This window comes from Triticum urartu, chromosome 3A, assembly GCF_056163025.1.
Source record: "Triticum urartu cultivar PI428250 chromosome 3A, HENAU_Tu73, whole genome shotgun sequence".
In the NCBI taxonomy this organism is placed as follows: domain Eukaryota; kingdom Viridiplantae; phylum Streptophyta; class Magnoliopsida; order Poales; family Poaceae; genus Triticum; species Triticum urartu.
In genome coordinates, this window is record NC_141875.1 from 700,620,159 (window position 1) to 700,639,696 (window position 19,538).

Below are 19,538 nucleotides of genomic sequence, written 5' to 3' on the forward strand. Positions count from 1 at the left end.
GAGGCGAGCAATTGCCTCCCTAGTCTTGGCACTCTCCCACTTCTGTTCATGGAGCAATTTCGTGATCATGGTGTGATTTGCATCTAGTCCACGCTCCACCATCCTCTGGCACTTGAAGAGTTCTTGCTCCATGTCACTGAGCCTAGCCTTCTCATATCCCTCCTTCTTGGGCCCTTCAAGATCCTCGATGTGTAACACCCCATCCCCATGCTCCAAGGTTTTGACATGCATCATAACCCCAGGGAGATAAGGGTTGATGACCTTCTCAAAGAACCGATCCTTGTAGAGCTTGATGATGACATAGTGATCTAGATCTCGAAACCCTAAGAGAAACAAGATTGAAACGAAAATAGGAGGAAAACTTGTCATACGTATATCAAAACATCTCGGGGGAATTTATAGGAATTTTTTATATGCGAAACAAGCATACGGGAAAGGGACGGAGTCGGGAAGGTGTACAGGGCCCCACACAGCCCCACGACGTGCCCTAGGGGGGCGCCACCAAGGCGTGTGGGCCCCTAGTGCACCCTAGACTCCTTTTCCCCAAAATTTATTAAATATTCCAAATTGGACAGATATATTATTATTTTATGAATTTTAAAAATCTGTCTACTTACTGCACCATGTACCAATTCAATTTTCCGGGTTCTGTAGGCTTCCCGAATGGTTTCTTCTATGCATTCTTCTGGTCTAGTTAATTGAATAACGTCCGAATCTATGTGAATGGGATTACCTACAATATAATGTTTTAGTGTTTGCTCATTAACTACCTTCGGTTTATGTCCTTTAGCATTATTGATCTTGATAGCTTCGAAATGGTAAACTTCTTTGACGATATATGTTGCTTCCCACCTGGAAAGAAGTTTGCCTGCAAAATGTTTGAAATGAGACTTGTACAAAAGAAATTCAACATCAATGTTTAAATGTAATTTCTAAATCCTTTTATCATGCCATCTTTTTTCTTTTCTTTGAACAACTTGGCATTTTTCATAAGCTTATTTTCTCCACTCATCAAGATAACTGACATTAAATAACCTCTTTTCTTCATCAAGTTTGAAATCATAGTTAAGCTATTTAATTGCCCAATAGGATTTCCGTTCTAGCTCAATAGATAAATGACATGCTTTTTCATAAAAAACTAACTTTTTCTTTCAATCTCAAGCACATATTTCTTTCCCTTAAACACAACATTACAATTTTTATTTGAAGTTGTGCGCTACAAATCCATAATTGGTGTATCTGGCTAGCTAGCTAGCTAGCATGAACATAGACGCAACAAGGATTATATGGATTCCTTGATCAGGCAGTGGCGTTGGTTGGCCTAGGGACGTACTTGTGGAGCCAGATCTCACGCTGCACGATGGAGATCTTGACAAGCCTCTCGCCATTGAGCACCAGCTTCACGACCGGCTCGGTCTTGAAGATGATCCGGCCGTACATTGGCATCTGGCCTCCCTTTGTATTCTCCATCAGCACCCTCACCACGCGCTCACCCCATTTCCTGCACCCATGCACATCCAATCTCAGACATGATCATCATGCATGCATGCAAATCTTAGTATATAAACTTAATCAATAGTTTGAGACATCGAGTAGTGTATCTCATTCTCACTGCACACTTACTCTCTGAAGTACTCAAAAATCTCCTCGTGGTGGAGGGCATTTTCCTTGGAGAAGGTGATGAACATGGAGCGGCAGTCCTCGGGCACGGCCACTGGTTAAGAGGTATAGGGTGCCATGAGCTCCGGCGGGTTGACCACCAGCCCAGTCATGGACCTCCGGAGCAGGACGTGCAGGCGGTCGTCAAATAGGAACTTGCCGGCACCATCGAGGAAGTGGGCAACACCGCCGACGATGAGGTCCTGGTGGAATTGTTTTCCTGTGCTTGATTAACATTTTTCGAATACATGATCAAAATGTTTTCGATACATATTTTTAACATTTTTTAAATGCTAGATTAACATTTTTCAAGTATGAGAATAATATTGTTCTAGTACATGGTCAACATTTTTTCTATACCTGTTAACATTTCTCAAATACCTTCTTTTTCAAATGCTTAATTTAAATTTTCTGGAAAAAGGATGATTAAATGTTTTCACACACACATTGTATATTTTTTTTATACATGAGGAATATTTTCCTTATACACATTTAACATTTTTCAAATGCTTGGTTAACATTTTTTAATACATGGTCACATTTTTTCTACACATTTTTTATTTTTTAAAATGCTTGATTAACATTTTTCAAACATGGTCAATATTTTTCTATATACATTTTAGCATTTCAAATGGTTGATTAACATTTTTTAAATACAAGTTTCGCATTTCTTGAATACATGGTCAACATTTTTTCTATACACATTTAACATTTTTCAAATGCTTTGTTAGCAATTTTTCATATGTTTTCTGCAATTTTTTTGTATTATTTTAATTTAAAATATGTGGCATGATAACCTAAAGAAAATAAAGAAAGAAAACATGAAAAAAAAAGGTTCCTGATGCGAGAGCACGCTAGGTGTTGCTGTAAGCGAGATATAGCGCTGCCTCCTACTATTAGATTGCGACCTAGGTACAATGCAGAGCTTTGGCAAGACCATGCTGGCCCAAAGCCTCCTAGCCCAAGATTTTTGTTGTCTTCAGAATAACCTTGTTAAATGGGCTAAATCTTTACGAAAACCAGTTTAAAACTTGTTTTGCTTGCCCTCTCAGTCCATTTACCCACCAGTATTATGGCCCAAACTCCGCTACTGGCGAGCTAAGGCTGCCTGGGAGTCTATTGCTCGCTCAACAACCATGGTGTTCAAAAAACAAGGCCTAACAAAGCCGGAAACAACCTAGACTCCTAGAGTTCATCCCGTTGATTGGTTTAATTTCACGTCCTTGTGTGCACTAGTAAGTAATACAAGCATTGCACGTGAAAACTTAGATAATCAAAGTATGACCAAATGCCGATATATTTAATTGTAATAGGTGTATACTGTTTTTAGGCACATGGATGAACTATAAGATGCATATTTAGTTATTTTAGTCTATTCCACAAAAACTATCAAATTATAGCTAAAAAAACTTGAAAACGTCATGGTATATACTTAAAAAACCAGGGTAAAATATACCTAGCACATTTTTCTATAGGAAGTGTCTCTTTTAGGTACTTCGTATTAAATTTAATATAAAAACATGAATATGTAATGTCGCATCAAAAAGGTAAATAAGATTTATGATGTATGTCTATAGCCTTGAATACAAAGAAATATAATCGCAAAAGGAGAAAAGCAATTATATTTGTGACATATTCCTTTTTTCATGTTTAATTAACCACGCTCTTCAAGTTCTCTGAGTTAATTCGCTACAACTAATGTTTTAGGTGGAAAGAAAAAATAGTTTACGATAGTGAGACCACATTATTTCTTAAATACCAAAGTTATTGGTATGTGTGCACTATATTTTTATGTGGCCTACCAAATTTGTTAGAAGATATACAATACAATGCATACAAATCTCATCAGTGGTAGTTACCACCACTTGAGATTTGTATGTTGTATGTAGTATCTATCAAATCGGAGGGTATGTACTCGTAGTATGTAGTATATAAGAATGTTTAGGTAGTAAATATAGTACTTTTGAGGGAGTATACATTGTATTTTCAGTATGTTCCATTTTACATACAAATATATCTGTATTTCACAAATACAACAAAAACCATGGGCCAACTTGCAATTTTTTAATATTACCCACTTTGGATTATCTTATATATAATATATGAACAAACTTATAATTTAAAGTAGTGTCTATAATACCGTATGGTAGTATATGAGACATGTGGGGTAACTACCCCTAGATGGTAGGACGGATTTTCCCTATACCCTATATATATATATATAGGGTAACGCTATTCTAAGCATGAGTGTAGAATAACAATTACTCTACACCCCTAGTAACACTATGTACAAAATCTAGTAAAACACTATTTAAAATGTAGTAATTCTGAAATATTTTTTTACTACCCAAAATTTTGATTTACTACATCGTAAAAAAATTACTACATTTTATATGCTTTGTTACTATATTTTGTATAGAGTGTTACTAGGGGTGTAGAATAAGCTATTCTACACTCACGCTTAGTTTAGCGTTACTATTCATCATCCTAGGTTACTATTCGTCACCCTAGGTGAAGAATTCTTATTTCTCACCACACCTCCTCACGCATCTTATAGTCACCGTAAGGACCAAAATGCATGTGAGGTAATATTACGGTGTGTAGTTATGGTCTCCTTAACATCCACTGTGAGAAAGAAATGTGTCATGCATGTGAGGTAAGATTACCACATGCATGTGCGAGATGAGGTAATATTATAACACGCAGGTGAGAATTCAATGCATGTGAGGTAAGATTACAACATGCCGGTGAAGTAAGATTACGACATGCATGAGGTAAAATTACAACATCCAAAAGAAATCATACATTGAAAGATTTTACACGAGAGTGAAGAATTACTTACTCTTCACCCTGGATAAGGAATAGAGTTTAGAAATGGTGCGGCAAAGCACGGCTTTGCTTCTAGTATTAGTCCCGTATACCAGGGTGTCGGTATCTGAAAATGTCAACGATGATGGTGTTGGAGCCGAAGTGCTAATAACGTATTGTCAAACTGGTGTAAGTGGTTAGGACATTTCACTCCTCCATGTCTCACTTCTCACGGTTAACACACCCAACTTCAGGGAGGCTGTTTTTTGCATTACTTTTGAATAATAGATTTTAAAATGTATGTCTTCTCTTCAGCCGTATATTCGTTCCCTAATAGGAAACCATGTTCTTGTATAAAGCCCGTAAGAGTTCTTCACAAATATGTTTCATGGGAGTATAATCATGAATCCTGTTTTAAAGTCTGGGTGTTTCTCCCCATCTCATCACTCGTTTGTTTTCTCCCTTTTCTATCTCTACAACTCTTCTTCTGTCTCTCAAGTGACCATCTCCGGGAAAGTTAGTGTAAGAAATGGAGATGTTCTCTATGGTGCTTTCGATTGACGACTTGTTTTCAGAGTCGGCCGGGTCCACAGGTTCGGTATGATCTAGCTGCACCTTGATGACCCACAACTATATTGGATCAATCGTAGTCCTTTTGCTAAGTAAGAGTGTCAAATCCAACGAGGAGCAGAAGGAATTGATAGGAAGTTTTCATCCAGGTTTCAGTGCAAGTGTTGTAAGATAGTTTTGATAGATATTTGATAGCAAGAGCAACAGTAATAATAGTAACAAAGTGCAGGCAGGGGCTCAATCCTTAATTGTGCAAAGGACAAGCTGGTGGTGTTTCTTATAGTTACTAACCGCTCTTGAGGACACATTGCTAAGTTACTTTCACCATGATTCATTGAATTAACATTCATTGTCTTGATAAGTGTTATGTTGATGAACCACAGGTAAGGTGGTGTCCTAACATGAACAATAACCTACTTGTGATTATACTCTCCACGCAAGCATCCACAGCTACAAATAGAAGTAATTAAGATAAATCTAACCATAACTTTAAACAATTGGATCCAAAACAACCCCTTAGGGAATAATTCACAAACTAGGGTTTGAGTTTCTATCACTCCCGCAACCTATCATCTACAAACTAATTCATCAATGCCTTCCCCTAGGCCCAAAGAGGAGGAACAACAAAACGTAATATCGAAACATGAACGTGAATTAACTTCACATGATTACTAGTGACAAGACTTCCCCCGTGTCCTCAAGAACTAATGGAAGTACTCACAACTCATCAAATTGATCATGGTAAGTGGGTATAAATATATGCCCTAGTGTGACACACGCCTAGGACGTGGGGAGCCTTAGCGGGTCCCCTCTGGCCCATTTTTTCTCCGTAATTCATCATGTATTCTAAAATAATTCTCCAAAAATCCATGACGTATTTTGAGCCCCGGAGAATCAATTTTTTGTCTGTTGTATTTTTAGGTCAGATTTCCAGCAGTCCACCAATCACCCTCTCTTTGTATTCCTTACATTTTAAGAGAGATAAGGCATTAGAATTTTCTCATATTGTGAAATATATCAGTTAAATAGGACAATTATACTAGGAAATGGTGATGCAAAATGGACGTATCAGCTTCCATGAGCTTAGACTCCGCTTGTCCCCAATCGAATACCGAGCTCAGTAAACATGAACACAAGTTTATGGAGAGAGGTGTCAATAATAAAAAATATGGACACGACAACATCATATTTACTAACACCATTATATATCACAAACACCAACTCTTGCTCATAGAACCTCTCACGATCAAGTAGCAATCCATTCACATGTTAATGTGTAGAAAATTAATTCTCTTGAAACCCAACAAAATATGTTCTCGGCCATGAAACAATTACAATTCATCTTACTTTTTCAAAAGAGCCATATAAGAGCTTTTTTTTAGCAAACTTGACATGCTCATCTATCATATAGTCTTCTAATGATTGCTTGCACTAAGCAACATATTCTTAGAGCAAATAGTTTCAATCAAACAAAAAGGAAGATAGGGGTTTAAAGATGCACCACCCAACTTACTTGTCATAGGGATAATTGTCAACAGTAATAACTCTCGTGATCATATATATTCATCTGGATATATGTGCCTGGATCATCCCCAACATAGTACAATGTTGGCCAGGTGGAGAATATTTGAGGTTGGAATAAGAGAAGTTGAGTAAACATAAAAATAAAGTTGGTGGAAAAAGTAAAAAAGAAAGGCCCTTCTTAGAGGGAAGCAGATCGATGTTGCCATGCGCTTTTGAGTTGGATGTGTGAGTTTTTAATGAAAATGACATGACTTTAACATTACCCCTTGTGATAGTAAACATTATTTAGCATTATGCCGCTTCTATTACATTACCATCACAAGTTCATACAAAGCTTATTAGCCTTCCAATAAAAGGTCATGTATACTTAAAGGCAATTTTTATTGCTTGCACCGATGGCAATTTACTTGAAGGATCTTACTTAATCCATAGGTAGTTATAGTGGACTTTCAGGGAAGAAATTGGGTTTAGGGTTTTTGGATGCACAAGTGTAATCCCACTGAGTGCGAAAGTATTTGGCTAGCAAAGATTATAAACAAATACTATATGTTGGACAATCCATGACAATATAAGTTCTATGCAAATATACATAAGCATAACTCATTACGTTGTCTTTCTTGTCCAACATCAACTATTTGATCAAGTGTGACAATATTCATTGAGGGTTCACAATCACAAAATATGTCCAAGATAGCATATTTGCATGTGAAATTTCCCTTCCTTTACTAATCTTTCATGAATTGTTCAAATGACCAATGTTGTGTTTGTTATTTTTCAATAGATTTTACTTCCTAAAACGAATGTGAAGACACCACTTCCCATAACATTTGTATATGAAAGTTGAATTGCAATGCTATGATACACAATAAAGAAAAATAAAACAAGATACTCGTGTTATTCTTTATTATAGATACTCTCAGCAATGGATACAACAATAACATGAAGGACAATAGCACACATTGCCATCTATTTCATACTACAAACTTTACTAAACCACAATAATAGATAATAATAATAATGATAGCGGTTGTGATACGATACTAGGGCACCTCCCCCAAGCTTGGAGCAAGCCAAGGGTGGTGCCCATACCCAAGTACTCAAGTTTCCTTCTTTGGTGATGGCGGTGGTGATGGAACATGCTTGTCCTTCTTCAAAGGCATATGTTCTCCATCATGCAAAGAAAAGGTGGTCTTCGGGATCTTGAAATTTGTGGACAAACCCATCATCTTGAACTTGGTTTCATACTCATAGTTTTTATTATGCAGAGCAGAAATTTGAGCTTGGAGATCTTCAACTTTCCTGTGGAAGTGATCAGTTGCCTCCAAGTCCTGGCACTCTCCCACTTGTGTTCATGAAGCAATTATGTGATCATGGTGTGGTTTGCATCTAGTCCACACTCAACCATCCTCTGGCACTTGAAGAGTTCTTGCTCCACCACTACTAGGAAAAGGCCTACTAATGGCGCACCAGTTTTGCCTACTAATGACGCATCACTGGTGCTCCATTAGTATCACGCCACTAGTATTTATTACTAATGGCACACCACAGGTGCGCCATTAGGGCATCTCCAGCCGCGCCCCCAGGAAGGCCTCCCCAGGCCTTTTTTTTGTGCCGGCGGCGAAAAATCAGCCCAGTCCCGCCTACAGGAGCCCGATTTTCGCCGGCTTGGGCCGAAAACAGCGCCGGCGGACCCAGGCCTAACCCGGCGCGCTGGGGGGCACCCGGGGGCGCCGGGGCGAACTGTTTTGGCGCGAAACAGCCGCGGGACCGCCGCGTCAGCGACTCTACCCTCTTCTCGGCCCTTCGTCGTCCTCATCGCCTCGTTTCCCGCGGCGAATCAATGCCAAAGCTGCCGCGCCGGTCAGCCTGCGCCATTGATACCTCACGGGCGGCGCAGTGAAGACCGGATGACGCGCGTCCCTCGCCCTCCCTCGCCCGCCACACGTACTCACGGCGGCTCACGCACGGGCGGCGCCTCGGCCTATATAAGACGCGCCCCAGAGCACTCGGTGACTCGTACTCTCTCGCCGTCGTCGTTCCTCCCTCGCCTCTCTCTCGCTGTCGTCGTTCCTCCTTCTCCTCTCTCTCGCCGTCTCTAGCACCCATGGCCGAGCGCTTCCCAGGCGACGGTGCAGCGGCGAACGGATTCGGCCGCCGCCATCTTCACGAGAGCGAGGCTCGCCTCCTTTTCGAGGCCGAGTACCCGGTCCCGCCGGACATGCGGGTACCCGGGGCGTGGAGGATCAGCACCGGCGGCGTGCCGGTGCCCCCAATACCCACCGGCGCGGCGCGGCGTGCGGACATCGCACGCATCCGCTCGTCCCTACCGCGTGCGGCGAGGGAGGGGCACGGTACGTCCCCGACAGCCCGCTCTGGGAGCCCTACTTTCGCCGCCGTCACGCCGAGCAGCTCGAGGCCACCAACGGCGTCGAGCCCTCCGGCAGGCTCAACGCCGTCGGCCGGCGTCGGTGGTGGGGCGTGCCCGGGCGCATGTTGGAGGCCATCCTCGGGTACATCGAGGGCGGCAACACGCCGCGCCCCGAGTACCCCGCCCCCCTTCCTTCTCACGCCACCGGGGAAGCTCCTGGACCCCGAGGAGCATGGAAACCGGGGGGTCCTCCTCCTCGTCCGACGGCTCGCCCTGCCTCCGCCCTGTCAAGCTGGAGCCCTAGGGCACGCCGGTCAGCGCGCGCACCCGCAGCTCCGGCGTCCGCATCGGCGCCAACGCCTCCCCACCCACCGGCCGCTTCGTCCTCGTCAAGCCCAAGCCGGAACCCGGCCTCCCTGCGGAGTACGAGGAGATAGCCCGGTGCGGCTTGTCCGACGAGGACGCCCTGCGGTGGGCGCGGGATGACTACCTCCACGATGAGATGGTCCGGCAGCGCCGGGCCCTGGGGGAGATCGCCGCCCGCAAGCGTGGGCGCGAGGACGAGCATGGCGTCGTGGTCCTCGACAGCGACGACGATGACGACGACGCCCCCAGACCGTCCAACCCGCCGCGCCAACCGGGGGAGGGATGCAGCAGGGACGGCGGAGGCGTAGGCGGGGGCGGCGACGACGACGACGACGATGACGGCGGTGACTACACGCGGTTCTACAGCCTCCTCGGCATGTAGAACCGCGTGGGCGGGCGGCGAGGCGGGCGGCGAGGGAGACGGCGGGGGTAGCCCGCGGTAGTTTTTTCCTTTTTTGTAAAATATGTTTAAGTTTGAATGAACTCGCCAATGTTTGCGTTAAATTTGAGTCGTTTTTGCGCCGTATTTGACTTTTTTGACTAACCATGGGCGCCGCGACTGGGGGGCATCACGCCCCAGTGCGCGGTTTAGCGTCGGTGCGCCCCCAGGGGGCGATTTTTTGCCCCTCCTGGGGGCCAACGGCTGGAGATGCCCTTAGTATCTGGTATACTAATGGCGCACCACCCAGTCCGCCATTAGTATATAACACCATGCGCCATTAGTATGCCTCCCAGGGCCATATTTAACCATGTGCTTTGGCACACTAATGGCGCACTGCGGATGGATGCGCCATTAGTATACTTGGCATACTAATGGCGCACTCTGTAGTGATGCGCCATTAGTATGAACATTAGGTTTTTTTTTACTTTTCTGATTTTTGCACAGGTTACAAAATATATTATTTGACTGAACATAGACAGTAGCACACAGCAAGAGCAGATTCATCGAATAGAATAGAAGATTAGTCTCCGAATACAATTCATCATGTTAGTCTCCGAATTCAAAAGACCGAACAAAGATAAAACATTACAAGTCTCGAGACCGCGAGTATCGAGTTTTTCAGAAGTAATACTAATCCTAAGAAGTCCTACTAATCATCATCATACAACTTCTACTCGCTATTCATAACAAGTCATACGATCATCATCTTGATAGTCATCGAACCAACCCTACTTAATTGTTCTTAGCACGTGATCATCAGTATTAGGCAGGACCTAAATACCCTATTTAAGCTAAAATAGCATAAAACAATATAGACCCTGACTCTCCATTATGGAGAATGGAGAACATCCTATCTCCAATTCTCGCGCTTCGCTTCCTTTTGCTTCCAAGAAGCTCCTTACGACTGTCCATACATTTTTTCCATCCTTTGATTTTCATGTCTCCACTTCTTTTAGAAATCTCGTATGGACAGTTGAGATTCGTAGGACGACCTGGCTGTATGTTCAAAACATTAACACTACCTTTCTGATACATCATATGAGGCACACAATTCTCTAGGATTATCTGTTGAAAAACATAGTAATAACTTCATAGTTAGCAATGATGTACTAGTTTTAGAAGTATGCAAAAGATGCACGGATGTCGTAATAGTAAAAAATCTTACCAGGGTATCTCCATGGTAGTTACCGTAGTTGAACACATGCACTAGTGGCATGTATTTACCATAATGTTGAGGAGTTTGATTGTGGATAGTGTAATTCTCAATGTCAGTACAAAATCCGACCAGATGATTTTTCTCCTTGTAAGTTGTTAATTCGGAGCCATCGGTGTAGTGGGTTTTGTCTACCATATCCCTCACATTCTTTGAACAATAAAAATAAGCTGTCAATGGAAATAAGCTGTCAACTATTTTGAAATAAACAATATAAATTAGCTAATAATTATGTTTGAGAAACTCACATAGCGGTAGAACTGGAGGCGTATCAACAAGGACCCAAATGTCCATATTGTCTTGGTTGATGTCAGGATTACCAAGATCCATGGTGATAAGCATACCCTCATCAAAACCATACATCTTGCAAAATGCTTCCCAATTTTTGCAACCAAAATGGGTTACGCTCTCAGAATTATATAGATTTAATTCAAAGTCCACATCGTGATGAGTCCTTAGGTGAATTTTCTTTGTTTCAGAAATTTCATGGTCTTCAAAATCAATCCTCTCCAAGACATAGCGTCTTACATGGCATGGGATAAGCTATACTCGAATTGTAAAAGATGAAAATTACACGTTGAAATAGTTGAAGTCATGCTTAATTATGAAAATAACACTTGTCGTCGTTGTGTACCATTTCAACTTCGAAGGTCTCCTCGAGCTTAATGCCGAAGCGCCGATCATCGTCCAGGTGAGGCATGTCGCACAGACCTCGATTGTCGTGGCACCAGTCGCACTCCGCCGGGAGACTTTCATCGTCCGATGATGATGACGACATATCCTACGTTCATAATTCAAAACTACATCATTTAGGGTTTGTCGACACCGAGGCATCCTAAAAGCTAAGCTTTTATCATTTAGGGGTTGTCGATGTTGAGGCACCCTAAAAGCCTAAGCTTTCATCATTTAGGTTCTTATCGACACCGAGGCACCCTAAAAGCCAAGGTTTTATCATTTAGGGTTTGTCGACGTCGAGGCACCCTAAAAGCCTAATCTTTCATCATTTAGGTTTTGTCGACGCCGATGCATGCATTAGTCGCAAGTACCCCATATGTCCTATTTTTAGCAAAGTCATGCTAAAATTCACGGAAAATTTCGGCATGGCCTTTGCTAAAAATAGGACATATGGAGTACCCGAATTTGCCGGAACAGAAGTTAATCGACATTCCAGCAAACTCAAGGGCCTCTCGGGGTACCTGCAAATTCATCACGACACAATGGTCGGAGACAAAACCCAGCAAACTAGCAAGATGATCATCATCTTTAAAATTCATTACTTGTCAAATATAGAAGAAGGAACAATTTATTTGTGACATAGTTGGCCCATACAGAAGAAGCAACACCCTGCACTAGCCTAAAAACAAGTGAAGTTTCACCCATATAAGAACAACTTTATAAAAACAGAGAAGTTGCTATGTTTTTTCTACTGCTAGGAAAAACATCACTCATTGGAAATGAAAATCTCAGTACCAGCATTTTGAACTTTGAAATGAAATACAGTAGTAGTATTAGTACCATATGGAGTAGTATCTTGTCTAGTAGTAGTATTAGTTGTATATGGAGTAGCAAGTTTTGCCTCAGAGACCGCAAAAGCTATGTTTTTTCTCAATTCAGATAGCTAAGTGGAAAACCACGTCAAGTCCTATTTTAATACTCTATTTCTCAATGCATGCAATTGGTTTCATCTGGACTACATCATAGAACCACCAATAAAGGACACTGAAAATATATATAGAGATGCCTACGGTTCCTATCCTTGAGTAGCATGATTAGAGATGAGTAGATCTCCTAAAGGTGCCATAAGCACCTGCTGTTACTCTTGGAAGCAATGCAAACATGTAAAAGTTATTACTGTTGACAATACTACTCAAATATCCAACTATCAGGACACAAGGCTTGATAATCCATCTAATCTAATGAAATCTGAACTCAACTTGATCATGGTTCATGCCCTCAGACACATCAGCACCTCAAGAATACCATGACAAAAATGAAAAGGACCAAGACAATCACGACACAAGTGAAGAGAGAACTCGGGGCCTCTTTGACAAAAATGAAAAGGACCAATACAATGAAAAGGACCAGTGAGATGAAAAAACTAAGGTAAGGGGGGACATCAAAACGCAGAAGTGCATAACACAAGCTCACCGACATAGACACACATAACAGCCGCACAATAGCATAGACATTAAACATGTGCAGAGATCACAATCAACAGAGGCATAACAGTAGAAATTACAAGTGTAGATTGCTCTGTTCAACAAACTTCCTATCAGTCCAACAATGTTTCTGAATCTAAACTTTTTCAGTTAACAGAACCTAAACCTGACAATGTTCAGTTAACAGAAAGGCGGGGGGACCGGTGCAGCTCACTGAGAGGAAGACGATGGCGAGCTTGTGCGGGGATCGACGGTGAGGCCGCGGTGGCCGGAGGTGGAAGAAGGCGCAGACGCCCTAGACGGTGGAGGCGTCGGTGTCGTAGAGGTGCCGGAGACCTTGCCCTACGGGACAGAGAAGGGGCCGTCAGCCCCGGCGCAGGCGGGGGGCAAGGGGAGGAGGAGGAGGGGAAGGGGAGGAGGAGGGTCGAGGGGGCGTACGGTGCTGCGTCGCTGCTCGGCGCCGACGGCGAGGAGGAAGGCGAAGACGTTGAGGGTCGGGGCGGCGGGGGTGGGGGCACGGGGGCGCGGGCGCGGTGGGGGCGGCGGGGGTGGGGGCGGCGGGGGTGGGAGCGCGGGGGCGCGTGGGCGGCTGGGGTGGAGTCCGGCAGGGGTCGGGGCGGCGGCGTCGTGGGTCTGGCGAGGGAGAGAGGGACGAAAGGGGATCTCTGGCGAGGGAGAGGGAGGACTTAGCTATAGGGGGAAGCTTACTAATGGCGCACCACCCGTCGGTGCGCCATTAGAAATCTTTTTTTTAGATAGCAATGCGCACCCACCGCCGGTGCGCCATTAGAAATCTTTTTTTAGATAGGAATGGCGCACCACCAGGCCGGTGCGCCATTAGTATATTTATTATTATTATTTTTTAACAAATGAATATGAATATGAAATAGTAATATTTTTTATAAAAACAGTAATAATTGTTGTTTAACAACAATTGTAGTCTACAATTTTTTATAATTATTTTTTAGAAAATGAATATGAATATGAAATAGTAATAATTTTTTATAAAAACAGTAATAATTTTTTTAAAATATCATCAAATTTGTTATTTGAAAATATCATCGGCGGCGGCGGTGGAGCGGGGGAGGGTGCGGGCGTGGGTGCGGGGGGTCGTCGGCGGCGGTGGAGCGGGGGAGGGTGCGGTGGGTCATCGGCGGCGATGGAGCGGGGGAGGGTGCGGGGGGTCGTCGGCGGCGGTGGAGCGGGGGGAGGGTGCGGGGGAGGGGGTTGCTCGGCGTCGAGGGGGATCTGGCGAGGGGGATAGCTATCGAGAGGGAGGGGGATCGAGATCGAGTGTCCTCATGAATATTCAATATTTTTTCATATGGAATATGAAAAAAATATCATCAAATTTGAAAAAATATTCATGAATTCAAAAAGTGCCCATGAAATTTAAAAATATTCATGATATCAAAAAGTAAAAAAAAGTGCCCATTACTAGTTTAAACTAGTAATGGCGCACTATGCAACGGTGCGCCATTAGTAGTTCTGCAAAAAAGTAAAAAAAATTCAGTAGTGGCGCACTCTACGGCTGGTGCGCCATTAGTAGTTCTAACTACTAATGGCGCACTTTGCCCGGATGCGCCATTAGTATGTTTGAAAAAATGAATAAAAACATTTTGTTACTAGTGGCGCACCGTGTGCCTGGTGCGCCATTAGTGTCTTCCACACTAATCGCGCACCAACAGATGGTGCGCCATTAGTATATAGTAATGGCGCACCACATGTCTGGTGCGCCATTAGTGTCATTTCCATTTATAGCCCTTTTCCTAGTAGTGCACGTCCCTGAGCCTAGCCTTCTCGTCTCCCTCCTTCTTGGGCCTTTCAAGATCCTTGATGTGCAACACCACATCCCTATGCTCCAAGGTTTTCGGATGCATCATAACCCTAGGGGATAAGGGTTCATGACCTTTCAAAGAACTGATCCTTGGAGGAGCTTGATGACGACATCGCAGTCTAGCCCTTGAAACCTGATAAACCACAAGTATAGGGGATCGCAACAGCTTTCGAGGGTAGAGTATTCAACCCATATTTATTGATTCGACACAAGGGGAGCCAAAGAATATTCTTAAGTATTAGCAGTTGAGTTGTCAATTCAACCACACCTGGAAACTTAGTATCTGCAACAAAGTGTTTAGTAGCAAAGTAATATGATAGTGGTGGTAGCGGCAACAAAAGTAAAGACAGCAAAAGTAATGTTTTTGGTATTTTGTAGTGATTGTAACAGTAGCAGCGGGAAAGTAAATAAGCGAGAACCAGTATATGGAGAACTCGTAGGCACCGGATCAGTGATGGATAATTATGCTGGATGCGGTTCATCATGTAACAGTCATAACATAGGGTGACACACAACTAGCTCCAATTCATCAATGTAATGTAGGCATGTATTCCGCATATAGTCATACGTGCTTATGGAAAAGAACTTGCATGACATCTTTTGTCCTACCCTCCCGTGGCCGCGGGGTCCTATTGGAAACTAAGGGATATTAAGACCTCCTTTTAATAGAGAACCGGAACAAAGCATTAGCACATAGTGAATACATGAACTCCTCAAACTATGGTCATCACCGGGAGTGGTCCTGATTATTGTCACTTCGGGGTTGCCGGATCATAACACATAGTAGGTGACTATAGACTTGCAAGATAGGATCAAGAACTCACATATATTCATGAAAACATAATAGGTTGAGATCTGAAATCATGGCACTCGGGCCCTAGTGACAAGCATTAAGCATAGCAAAGTCATAGCAACATCAATGTCAGAACATAGTGGATACTAGGGATCAAACCCTAACAAAACAACTCGATTACATGATAAATCTCATCCAACCCATCACCGTCCAGCAAGCCTACGATGGAATTACTCATGCATGGCAGTGAGCATCATGAAATTGGTGATGGAGGATGGTTGATGATGACGACGGCGACGAATCCCCCTCTCCGGAGCCCCGAACGGACTCCAGATCAGCCCTCCCGAGAGGTTTTAGGGCTTGGCAGCGACTCTGTATCGTAAAACGCGATGATTTCTTCTCCCTTATTTTTTTCTCTCCAAAAGAAAATATATAGAGTTGGAGTTGGCGTCGGAGGGCATCCAGGGGGCCCACGAGGTAGGGGGCATGCCCTAGGGGGGGCGCCCCCCACCCTCATGAACAGGGTGTGGGCCCCTGGTCTTCATCTTTGGCGAGGATTTTTTTATTATTTTTTCTAAGATGTTCCGTGGAGTTTTAGGTCATTCCGAGAATATTTGTTTTCTGCACATAAAACAACATCATGGCAATTCTGCTGAAAACATCGTCAGTCCGGGTTAGTTCCATTCAAATCATACAAGTTAGAGTCCAAAACAAGGGCAAAAGTGTTTGGAAAAGTAGATACGACGGATACGTATCAACTCTCCCAAGCTTAAACCCTTGCTTGTCCTCAAGCAATTCAGTTGACAAACTAAAAGAAAGAAAGAAAAACTTTTACAAACTCGGTTTGCTCTTGTTGTTGTAACTATGTCAAGCCAGCATTCAAGTTTTCAGCATAGATCATAACTAAACACATTTGCAATAATTCTCAGGTCTCATAATTACTCATATCAATAGCATAATCAACTAGCAAGACATAATAATAAATCTCAGATGACAACACTTTCTCAAAACAATCATAATATGATATAACAAGATGGTATCTCGCTAGCCCTTTATGAGACCGCAAAACATAAATGCAGAGCACCTTTAAAGATCAAGGACTGACTAGACATTGTAATTCATGGTAAAAGAGATCCAATCATAGTCACACCCAACATAGATTAATAGTGATGAATGCAAATGACAGCTGTGCTCTCCAGCTAGTGCTTTTTAATAAGAGGGTGATGACTCAACATAAAAGTAAATGGATAGGCCCTTCGCAGAGGGAAGCAGGGATTTGTAGAGGTGTCAGAGCTCGGTTTTGAAATAGAGATAAATTGTATTTTGAGCGGTATACTTTCATTGTCAACGTAGCAACTAAGAGATGGCGATATCTTCCATGCTAGACACATTATAGGCGGTTCCCAAACAGAATGGTAAAGTTTATACTCCCCCTCCACCAACAAGCATCAATCAATGGCTTGCTCGAAACAACGAGTGCCCCCAACATACATCAGGTCCCAGGGGGAGTTTTGTTTGCAATTAATTTTGATTTAGTTTGCATAAAGCATGGGACTGGGCATCCCGGTGACCAGCCATTTTCTCGTGAGTGAGGAGCGGAGTCCACTCCTCTTGAGAATAACCCGCCTAACACGGAAGATAAGGACAGCCTTGGTTGATACATGAGTTATTCGAGCATACAAAATAGAATGTTTATTTGAAGGTTTAGAGTTTGGAACATACAAATTTACTTGGAACGGCAGGTAGATACCGCATATAGGAAGGTATAGTGGACTCATCTGGAATAACTTTGGGGTTTAAGGGATTGGATGCACAAGCAGTATTCCCGCTTAGTACAAGTGAAGGCTAGCAAAAGACTGGGAAGCGACCAACTAGAGAGCGACAACAGCCATGTACATGCATTAAAATTAATAAACATTGGATGCAAGCATGAGTAGGATATAATCCACCATGAACATAAATATCGTGAAGGCTATGTTGATTTGTTTCAACTACATGCGTGAACATGTGCCAAGTCAAGTCACTTAAATCATTCAAAGGAGGATACCACCCCATCGTACCACATCATAATCATCGTAATAGCATGTTGGTACACAAGGTAAATCATTATAACTCATAGCTAATCAAGCATGGCACAAGCAACTACGATCTCTAATTGTCATTGCAAACATGTTTATTCATAATAAGCTGAATCAAGAACGAGGGACTCATCATATTTACAAAAACAAAAGAGGTCGAGTTCATACCAGCTTTTCTCATCTCAGTCAGTCCATCATATATCATCATAATTTCCTTTCACTTGCACGACCGAACGGTGTGAATAATAATAAGAGTGTACGTGCATTGGACTAAGCTGGAATCTGCGAGCATTCAATAAACAGGAGAAGACAAGGCAATATGTGCTCTGGGTTAAATCAACAATAATGCATATAAGAGCCACTTCAACAATTTAATTATGGTCTTCTCCTACTGACCCCCAAAGAAAAGAAAAGAAATAAAACTATTTACACGGGAAAGCTCCTAACAAGTAAAAGAAGAATGAGAAATATTTTTGGGTTTTATTTTTAATTATTACTACTACAGCAGAAAAATAAACTACTACTATTTTTATTGTTTTTCTTAAGGTTTAACAAACACACAAGAAGAAAGCAGGAAAAAGAAAATAAACTAGCATGGATAATACAGTGAAAAAGTATGAGCACCGACATCTAGCAATGAGTGTGTGTGAACATGAATGTAATGTCGGTGAGAAATACGTACTCCCCCAAGCTTAGGCTTTTGGCCTAAGTTGGTCTATTGCTAGGGATAGCCTGGCGGATACCCATAGGTGTAGCTGGGGTCGTACTACGACGAAGAATAGTTGGGATCATACTGATGTGCAGCGGTTATCGCCCGCTGAGCTGCATCGTGGAGTCGAGCTGCCTCTGCTCTCCTCTCATACTTTTCTGCCTCCTCTCTGGTAATAACATATCTTCTTTTTGTCTGTGAATCAAATAAGGCAATAGCAGGGAGAGTAATACGGAAAACACGTCGTTTATCAAAAATTAAACGATATAAGAGAGGTGATTCAGGCCTCTCGACAAACTGGTGCGAAGCCATATAGTCATAATCTAAATATGCAGGAGGCAACTCCGTATCACCCTCACGAATGTCTATCTCAAGAAAATGAGCTAAGAGGGTTGCATAAATTCCTCCAAAGAAATCTCCATTATGTCTATTATGATGCAACCTACAAGCTACAATGGCTCCCATATGATAAGATTGGTCTCCTAACACAACACTCCTAAGAATGCTAAGATCAGGGACACACATGTGACATGCTTCATCCTTAGCATCTATGCATCTACCGATGAAGAGAGCAAAACAATGTATAGCAGGAAAGTGAATGCTCCCTATGGTAGCCTGCGTTATATCTCTAGATTCCCCCACAGTTATACTAGCAAGAAAGTTTCTAAATTCAGATTTAGGGGGATCCCTAACACTACCCCATGATGGAAGTTTGCAAGCAGAAGTGAAATCCTCTAAGTCCATGGTATAAGATTTGTCATAGAGATCAAACATGACTGAAGGAGAATTATGCGAAGATGAATACTCAAACCTCCTCACAAATGAACTTGTGAGATCATGATACTGGGGGCACTAGTTAGCCTCAAAATCCTCAAGACCCGCATTGCGCAAATATGCTTTGAATTCTTCTTTAATTCCCACACGGTCCATAAAATTTTCCGACGGCCATTCGCAAGGCCGTACTGGAGCGTCTCTTGGTGGATCCTCGTTAGCATCGCGCATAGCAATCCTG